Source organism: Mercenaria mercenaria, chromosome 7 (genome assembly GCF_021730395.1).
Source record: "Mercenaria mercenaria strain notata chromosome 7, MADL_Memer_1, whole genome shotgun sequence".
NCBI classification, from domain to species: Eukaryota; Metazoa; Mollusca; class Bivalvia; order Venerida; family Veneridae; genus Mercenaria; species Mercenaria mercenaria.
This window is the reverse complement of record NC_069367.1, coordinates 42,208,298-42,218,777: the sequence shown is the minus strand read 5'-3', so window position 1 is coordinate 42,218,777 and position 10,480 is coordinate 42,208,298. Positions and strand designations below refer to the sequence as shown.

At 33.8% G+C, this 10,480-nt stretch overlaps 1 long non-coding RNA gene across 1 annotated transcript; it reads left to right on the top strand.

Annotated features, from left to right (window-relative positions):
- The first annotated feature begins 8,010 nt into the window (after positions 1–8,010).
- Positions 8,011–10,480, top strand: LOC128558565 (uncharacterized). Its single transcript, XR_008371720.1, has 3 exons — positions 8,011–8,115; positions 9,598–9,708; positions 10,326–10,480. It is a non-coding gene; the product is annotated as an uncharacterized LOC128558565 (long non-coding RNA).

The following is a 10,480-nucleotide window of genomic DNA, read 5'->3' as shown; positions in this document are numbered from 1 at the left end:
TGCTGAATCAGGATGGATTAATCCATCTTGCATTTTGGGTGTTCACCACAATTTTTCTGTATGAATCAGGGATGATTAATCCATCTTTTCCTATCACTTTTATATTTTTAAACCTTTACAGTTTGAAAAAATACAATGTAACTACATGGATTATCCGTGCTTTCGATTTGCATTTTAGCGTTAACAACAATTTTTCTGCATGAATCAGGGATGGATTAAATCCATCATTTCCTATCACTTTTATATTTTACTTACAGTTTTGAAAAATACAATTTTAACTACATGGATTAATCCAATGTTTCGATTTTGCATTTTAGGCGTAACAACAATTTTTTCTGCATGAATCAGGATGGTTAATCCATCTTTTCCTATGAGCTTTTATAGTTTACCTCACAGTTTTGAACATACAATGTAACTACATGATTAATCAATGTCATTGAATTAAAACTCAGTATGTTTTGATTTTTCGTAGTCTGATATAAATTGTTCATAAAGGATGGATTAATCCACGTTTCACTAGTTTTTATACTTTACTTCATTGTTCTGAGAACAAGATGAGACTAGATGGATTAATCCATGTCTTCTTTATTTTCAGTTTAGGCGTTAACCAACTGTTTTCTGTATGAATCGGGAATGGATTAATCCATTTTTTTTATGTTGACTCTTAATTTATAATTAGATTTTAAAGCAGATACATGTACATTTAGATGTTTGAGTTAACACTGTTTCTGTTCACGAGGAAAGATGGATTAATCATCATTATTAGCATATAAAAATGCATGTACCTGTTTGAAAAACATGGAAGAGAGTGATTAATCAATGCTTAGAATTTTAGTATAGCTATTTTTTGCAGATAAATCTGAATTTTCGTCAGTAGACAGAATGAAATGATGGATTAATCCATGTGAAGTTTTTCTCAGAGAAATGAAAAAAAAAACAACATTGGATTCATATTTTGTGCTTAAATTGCTTTGTTCTTGGAAGCATGGATTAATCCATGCATTATAACTGTATTATTTTTTATTCATTTGTAATTGTACATAATTCATTTGAACTGAATGATGTATTAATCCATGTTGTGTTTTCTGCTTGTTTATAAATTATAGATACTTAATTAAGAAAGAAAGTATTGTCATTTATGAATTAATGCTCTACATATAGATGGATTAATCCATGTTTTGTGTAATATTTCTACAGATTAAATAAAAATAGAAATGAAAAACAGCATGTTTTAGTGTCTTCTTTTGCTTGTGCATGGATTAATCCATGTCACATTTTCTAAATATATTGACAGATTTCATCACTTCCAAAAGAGTCCTCCGTTTTTTGGTAAAAATAAGTACCCTCTAAATAGCGTATACTACCCCCAAACAGGGATTTTTTTGTCAAATCCCTTTTTATAAAATCATCAGTTACCATAAACTGCACTCAAATCACACACTGTTACTGTAAAATATACCCAAACTCACCCCTGACACCTAAAACATACCAATATTTAGTCAATAAATATGCATTTTTTGAAAAAAATACACCCAAAACAGTGATTTTGAAATATTTTTAGTTTTTCTTCTTTTTCTCTGCTAAATTGCACTGAAATTGTCATCTTCTATCATAATCTGGCCAAACTAGCCTGTTTACAGCCACATCTAAACAAGTTTCAATTTTTACCCCTGCACAACTTATAGGAAAATTTTTCATACTCAAAATGTGTTATTTTCACTTAAATTGTACCAGTAACCTAAATGCATGAAAAAAATACCAGTTTCAGTTTGATACAATCAATTTTCAAGGTTTTATGGCTTTTTCAGTAACGTATGCTAGCGCGCCAAATTTCCTGGAAAAAAGCTGTCGCGACATCATTTTTGACCACTTTTCCTTGCTTGAGCTTATTTTTGCCATATTTTATCAAGTTTTACCATAAACTGCACTCAAATCACACACTGTTACTGTAAAATATACCCAAACTCACCCCTGACACCTAAAACGTATCAATATTTAGTCAATAAATATGCATTTTTTGAAAATAATACACCCAAAACAGTGATTTTGAAATATTTTTAGTTTTTTTTCTTTTTCTCTGCTAAATTGCACTGAAATTGTCATTTTCTATCATAATCTGGCCAAACTAGCCTATTTACAGCCACATCTAAACAAGTTTCAATTTTTACCCCTGCACAACTTATAGGTTACATTCTACCAATTCAATTCCTTATTTATTTCATATTAATAACAAAACATTCAGACCTCATTTTCAGCACTTTACAGCATTTCAATGATATGAAAACCATATATGGGCATTTAGTATAACATGTCTTCTTATCAAAAATAGAAAAATATTGACATGTTATGTTGTATATAAGAAAAATAATCTGTTCTGACAAACATCACCCTCTAAAAATGCCCCCATGAAAACAGCCGTTTAGCAATTACGCGTAGGTAGACATTTTTCGCAAAGAATAAAACTTATTCCAAGAAATTTACAATGAAAATGGTCTAGATCTATTCTCAATACTATAAGCAATAAACATAAGCCAAAAATTTAACTGTCACCTCCTCATGTTACTCATTATACCAGATTTCATCCATAGCATGGAACTACATTTTGGACTACTTCACATGTAACACTGAGTAGTCACTTCCGGTTTGGTGTAATCCGTCCTTATGAGCTGTTTCCGTCAATGGTTGAGTTACTTCCCCTCTTTTGTCAATGCTAGAGTTAGTTCCCATAATGGGTTTTTTCCAACATGATATGCCTAATTCTTTTATTATTTAATGGTTAAAGAAATTCAAAAATGTAATATTTATTGAAAGAAATATTGATAATAAAACATGACATATACAGATATTTTTACCTGGTTCTTGAAATTATTTTATATTCTCTCCGGCGCAGAAATATACATGAATGTGTGACGTCACGCAATGGTTTGGACGATGAACGAAATGTTGTTGAAATCGTTGATTTCGTGTTAGTAAATACGGTGAAGCGACCAGTAAGCACAGTCCCGCATATATTTTAGTTGCCTTTAGATAATTACGCCATCCGAGAACACTCGCACTGCTTACTTTGAAATTTTCTTGTTTTCTCGTGGTGGGTGGGGTGTGAATGCGTTTCATTCCTGGTGTTTTTTATTATATAGAAGGGGGGTCTTTTTTCATATATAGACTTTTCATGGCTTTTGGATAGAATTTCAGGCTGCTGTGTGTAGATGGAGTATTTTTTATTATTTATCACATAGCTGAACTTTTGATACATTCTCACTAAGTTTCTCTCTGACAAAATTATCAATTTGTTCCTGTCTTAATTTCAAGGCAGACAATAGAGACTTTTCTATGGTGTCAGTGGAAATGGCTTTAGTTGCTACATTCAGCAAACTGTCACCTTGTAACATATTTGGAACTGGTTCTTTAGCTTGTTTGTTTACAGCTTGCCTGCTATTTAATGTTTCCTTGTGAAGAAGTTTGTCTTCGTCACTGTTCCTTTTTCAAATCTCGAATAATGAGTATAACACAAAATCCTCGAAGTACTCGATGTGCAATAAAATCTTGTCAAAAAGTTGGTATACATTACCGTCATAGAATGAGAGTATGCTTTAAAATAGAGGTATAAAGTTCGAATAAGGAACTCGACTTCGTATAAGATTGGACTGTCTAATAAGATATAAGGACTTGGCTTGGCTATCAGTGTTAAATGAGACCAGTACCAGCTCTCCTGACAGTTTGCACGTAATGCAGCGGAACGGCGCTTTAGGGCGATCCAGCTTTTCTCTTTTACGTTTATGCCGACGAAATCTTCAAAACCTAAAATTTTCACGAGATGTTCTGCTAGTTAGTTAAATAAAACCGGTCCAATTACCTTCAAGTGTATTTTTTGACATTATCAACTGATATCATTCCAGTTCCTTATTCAAACTTTGTATCTTTATTTTGAAGCATACACTCATATCCGTGGCAAATACTGCTTACATAGTTAAGACATTGTGACAGTATTATAAACCTACTTTTTGAAAAGATTTTAGTGCATCTGTAATATTTCTATATCTATGTGTCCTGTTCCATTTTCGACTTTTGAAAAAATCTAGTTACTTATTTTAACTTCACACCTCTGTTTTGAGGCATACTCTCTCATATCCGTTGAAAACATCGCTTACATATTTAAAACATTTATGACGGCGATGTTTACCTACATTTTATAAAGATTTTATCGCATTTTAAGTACTTTCGTGTTTTGTGTGTTATATCCCTTACTCGAAATTTGAAAAAAGAATAGGGAACGGGTTTCTTATTCCTTATTGGACAATTCCATCTAATGTAACTCCAGATCCTTATTCGAACTTTGTACCTCTACTTTGAGGCAGACACTCTTATACACGTGGATAATACCACTAACATATACAAAACATTTCATGATGGTAACGTTTACAAAATGTAGCTACTTTTTGAGAACATTATATTGCATTTTAGGAAACCAGTTCCTTATCCGACTTTATGATTTTTATTATTTCTGTAGTATAAATGCCACATTTTCACCAGTATGCTTTTTGTTAATCGTAATGAATTACTTTCTAATCTATCCAACATGTTCTTAATGTTTCGCATCCATATAACAAATTCGAACTTTGTATTTAAATTTCAAGACACAGGTCACTACTCTTTTAGCATCTAGAGAAAAAACATCTTTGACTTTTCAAAAAAAAAAAAATGCTATTTTTGCATGTTTTGAAGAGGTTTTCATGACATGTAATTGTTTTCATTTTCAGATTTTAAAATTCCTTAATAGAAAAATGAATAGGGAGCGAGTTCATTAGTCCTTTTTCTGTCTTTCGGTCTTACTTGTTCGTGTTATGATTTAACACGTTCATTTATGCTGTGAAACATTTTTAACCACGAGTAAGGATCACTTTTCTTTTAAAAAAGTATTCGCCGAATAGGGAATAATATTCCTTATTTGAAATATTAATAATGAATAAGGAACCAGCCTACTCGTCATCTGGCCCTCAACAAGTTTGTTCAAATCCTTTCTCTGGTGTCAGAATTGGCTCCGTCCTTGAGTTCACTTGTTTTACAAAACCTTACGTAAGAAAGACTTTAAAAATCTTATTCTTACAAACTGCAAGTCCCCGAGCTTAGATATGCGGTAATCAGCTTTATCTAGAAGTCCTCTACCAAGTTGTTCCAAATTATACCCCTGACGTCAAAATTTGTTTCATGTAAATCTTTGAAAATCTTCTTGTCTAAAACCTCTAGGCCTAATGTTTAGATATGTGACATGTAGCATTGTATAGTAGTCGTTCAAAGATGTCATTTTTTTTGGCAAATTTGGCTCCAGCCTGGGATTCACTTGTTTTACATAGCTTACATTGGAAAATGCTCTGAAATTTCTTTTCTAAAATCTCAAGGCTTAGAGCTTAGATATTTGGCATGTAGCAAATCTCCCCTCCCCCACCCTCTCTCTCTCTCTCTCTCTCTCTCTCTCTCTCCCCAAATGAAATGATCATGCTACTAATACTGGTTGTCGAACGGCATTCATGTAACTGTTTCATGTGCAACTCGGTTGGGGGCGTGCGACAGAAAACGGCTAGCTTCACACAAATTTCAGCACTAGATGCTGCCGCCACAAGGGTCCAGATTCGAATCTAAGAATATACACAAATCTATTTCTGTAGTTCCGATCTCCTCTTAACGCACGACCTACGCTTATTTGTAAGACGGAGGGACAGTGGTGTCCCGACCAAATTTTAAGTACACTATTTTGGACATAAGTTGAACTAAAAATTATTTATCTTATTTATAATTCTTCGTCTTGTTTCTGTCAATCTTAGTGGGGATAACATTTGAAAATAAGTTTTCTTCGTATCTCTGAAAATTAATTTGGTAGGGTTTAGCACCATTTTTCAGAAGTTTTTCAGAAAATGATTGTTCGTGTATCAAACTGTAAAGCATTATTATGTATAATTTCCTTAACTTGATATAGAAAAATAATAGCAGAATTTAATATTTAATCTGGTTACCTTTACCAATACATTTCAACACCTTAGGGTTTTATTCTGTTTGTGTAGATGAATATTTAAATAAGATGTTTTGCTCCCAATTTTTCAGACGCTTATATTTTAGTTGGTATTAAAAACTACATCGGGGCCTCATTTAATGCAGAGAAATTAATGTTTGTATTGAAAGTAAAACGTCTATGACGACAGTTTGCATGCTTCTCTTATTTCATATTTGTTTCCAGAAAGTAGGTCGTACTTTGTCTTCAAGTATAATTATATAATAGGGGCTTTATCTCTGTTTTTGCAGGGCGAGTCAACCACATTTTGCAAGCTTTTTAAGAAACCATATGCCCTATATACAGACAGGTACTCCATTTTATATTTATAACAGCTGCAATTATTTGTATTCATGCTTTGTCTAGTTGAAACGTCGCCACGTTTTACATGAAAAATTGAGAGAGAACCACTAGGCAATAGTACATACCATCTATCCAATCAGCACTAGGCCTTGCTGTTTTTCGAAAACATTTTATGTTTGGTTGCAATGGCAACAAGAATTCTGCATGAAATGGACATCTTTGAAAAATATGGTAGAATACCACTCACGGAACATTACTGTAAAGTCTGGTTAAAATTCGCGAAGTGGTTTAGAAAGAGATGTTGTTAGAAGCAATTATGGACGATTGATGGATGGACGGACGGACGTCGGACATCCGACGATCCTTAGAGCTCCCATTGAGCAGTACATGCTCAGGAGTGCAAAACTGCTGTTGTTATAGAAAAAGGATTCATGTCAATGTCATTGCTCTACCATGACTACAATTTTAAAATAATGTAAAGTAATCTTTGAAGAAATAAGTTTCTTGAATATGTTCACTGATACACTTTGTTATAAGTTCAAACTTCAAGGCAGTTCATTCCAGAGCCTAGGTCCGACAGTCCTGAAACTTCTGTCACTGAAGGTCTTTCTCTTGTTGTAAGGTACAACATAGCAACTTTCTGGTGCAGTAAGGTTAAAAGATATTCAATTTTCTCTCATTCTGATACCAGTTCTAGTATAACCAATGGCATATAGTAGTTGTACAACTTACATTATATGCTAATAATTTCATAACATTTCATGGAAAGGTCTTGAAATAATATAACTACTCCGGAAAAAAAATAGTTAAATAGCTTGACCCTATCCTGATATTATTAACTAAGGAAATGTGTAACAGAAAATATTCCAGTATTTGCTAATTCGCCAACAATTCATTCACAGTGTAACATGACATAAAAGCTTCTTTACGTTTCAACACGTCTGGTTATCATTAAAACATTAACTAAGAGACTTTTTAACAATGTGATTGTGCTGTTGTCGGCAGATGAGTATTAAGAAGGCGACTGTCATCTAGTTTGACCTTAATCAGGTTTTGAATATATTCACAGAGGACGTGTCATAAAATTAACACCCCATAGTCTTCCTATAAGAGTATGCTATGCTATGAAAATACCTTTGGTATTTTTGAAGATTTGTTCAAAAGTTTTGCTTTCTTTTAACATTTTCATACACAATCGGAGTGGGAGATACTGAAGACACTCCAATTCCACGAGATTTCCTGTTTCTTTAGCGTGCCAGGTGTAAAACACCAATAAACGGGACTCTCCATTGTTAAAAAAAATACGACTGAATTAATTTAAACTTTATAGATACCGGTTATTATACTTGTTTGGTACCATAGTGTGCAGCTTCGATCAAAAGCTACCCCACCTCTTGTGTTCGCAAATTTAACGTCACAACCTCTCACTCTTATTCAAGCTATATATTAATACAAATATCTGTCTTACATTCCATTAATATTTAATATAAAAACAAATAAAATGCACCATTCGAAGCTGTATATTCCATTAACAGATGTTAACTCTTTAAAGTATTTCAGTTTTGTGCGTTGGTGAGGCGGCTAAATTTCTAAAACAGTCTTTTTAGATGTACATAGTTTGTAAAATAGTGCGCATTTCTGAGCTGCCAGATTTTCTCGATCATTCAGGCAGAAAACTGGCGAATGTTGCCCGAAACTTGACTGTGGAAACGAGACGGATATTGTCAACTATACAAGTACTATTAACGTTACAAGCAGTGTGAATGCAAGTTAGTGTTGACCGTTTTTCTCGCACTCCATTTTTAACTGACTGTTGACCGACCAATAGAATTTGTCATACTACTTTTACATTTCGTGTAAAGCATATTCATTGGTCATAAGTATGGTGTAATAATAATGAAATAGTTTAATGATGCGATTTGCTGTGGGCAATCGATAATTTAAAATTTTAGAAACAGGCTTTAAATTAATCAAAGTGCATTTTCATTGAAATGCGTAAAACTTGAATGATAGATGCTTAGTAAATTACTATTACTCTTTGAATCAGCGGGAATAAGTTTTTTTTTATGTTTTCCTAATGCAGTGTCATTTCCATATCTAGTAAAATAATTTCGAAATAATGTTATGAAGAATTTATGGTTAGCCATGGTTCATGTGGCTTTGCTTTATTGAAGAAAACATTTAAAATATATGTTTTATTATGTAAGTGTATCAGTAAGCCTCCCCCTATAATATTTGTCACTCACTCCATAAATATAAGTGTAACCATGTTTTATCGTGTTATATCGTCTGCATAATTCTCGAGAGATTGGCTGGGACGGGCTCGAGCATCAAAGTATCCTGAGGAATACTGCAGATGCTATAACGGGAAAGAAACTTGCTCTAAAAACTGTTCTAGCATAAAACATGTAAAAAGTGAATTAAATTAATATAATGCTGATAAGCGTTCGTTTCTTCCCGTTTTATTTATGCATTAAAGGGTCGTATCACGTTCATGCTTTACTATGAAACGGAACTGTTTTAACAGTACGTGATTTCCTATAAAAAGGTGATATTAAAATCCCTTAATGAATGTCAGAGTTATGGACCGGACACGAAACAGACACTGTTCATGCTATGTTAACATTTGACTGCTAAGTGTGACTTTGACCTTTGAGCTAGGGGTCTGAAAGTTGTGCATGACACATCGTCTTATTATGAGGTACATTTGTAAATTAAAATCCCTTCATGGATGGGAGAGTTATGGACCGGACAGGAAAAAAGCCTTGTTGACCTTTGACCTCCAATTGTGACCTTGACCCTTAAGCTAGGCGTCCAGATTTTGCGCATGACACGTCGTCTCATCATGGGGAACATTTTTGCCAAGTAATATTGAAATCCCTTCATGAATGGGAGAGTTATGGACCGAACAGGAACAAGACTTGTTGACATTTGACCTAAGATGACATTTCAATGACATTTCAGTCACATTAGACTAATTCTCAAAAGTGAAATTTAGGTGACATACTTTGTTCGTTTACTGATTGAGAAACCAAACCAGGTCAAAATGATGTACTCTCACACACATGATGCATTCATGGTTTTTAAATTTATCAACTGCAGTTATTGTAAACTATTGGCTTCTCCTGGACTAGACTGGCCCAGTCTAATAGTTGCCTCATAAGACAGAGCCATACTAGGTTGATATCATATGCTGGTCAATGTCATTCAGTACTGAAATAATTTTGATTTTCGTTATAAAACTTACACAGGCGATTGTCAAGACAATATTCCAGGATGTGAATACTACGAGGAGATCGTCTGCAAAGGAATTTACGAGCCGTGGGCACGTGCTCACTGTTCCCTCAGATGTGGCTATTGTGGTACGTAAATACTTGGTCGAGAAGTTTGAGTATATGTGCATAGTGCATTGTATTAAAGTCATGCAGACAAACATTTTGAAAATATGGTGTTGACGTTCTTGAAACTTTGATGGCAGAGGTAGACGCAAGGTGTCTCTTGGCAATATTTCAGGCAACTGCATGTACCTTAGTATAACAACTGATCTTCCCTATACCTGCTTGGTAGTTTCCTCATATGATAGAGATCTCACAGCGGTTTTGAGGGTGTGATTCGAAGTCTGCTTCCTTAACCACTCGGCCAAGGAGGCCACTACACGCATAGTTTAACTATATACTTAAACGTTGGGGAGTGAGGATGTGATAGTCCACTGATTTTAGACTAAATGTATTCTCCATCCGGAGCAATTTATTTAGTCATCCCTTTAAATACACAAGTATGTTATCAAACATGAATTGTTTAAATTCTTACAAATTCATTACACATAAAGAGGCTTTAGAACTAAAAAAATACCGCTGTAAATTTTACTTAAAGTATACCAACTCTTTTGTACTGTTAAAGAACATTATCAGTGTTTATTTCGTTCAAACAGCTTCAGCTTAAGACGTAAAAATAAAAGTTATACTATTTTGACATATAGGCTACACGGCACCATGTGTTGACAAGCTAACCTTCTGTGACGCTTATGAATTGAGAACAGCTTGCAAGGACTTTCCTGGTTGGGCAAGGTTCAACTGCAAGAAGTCATGTGGTCTATGTAAATAATGAAAAAGGTTACAATAAACTGATACACTA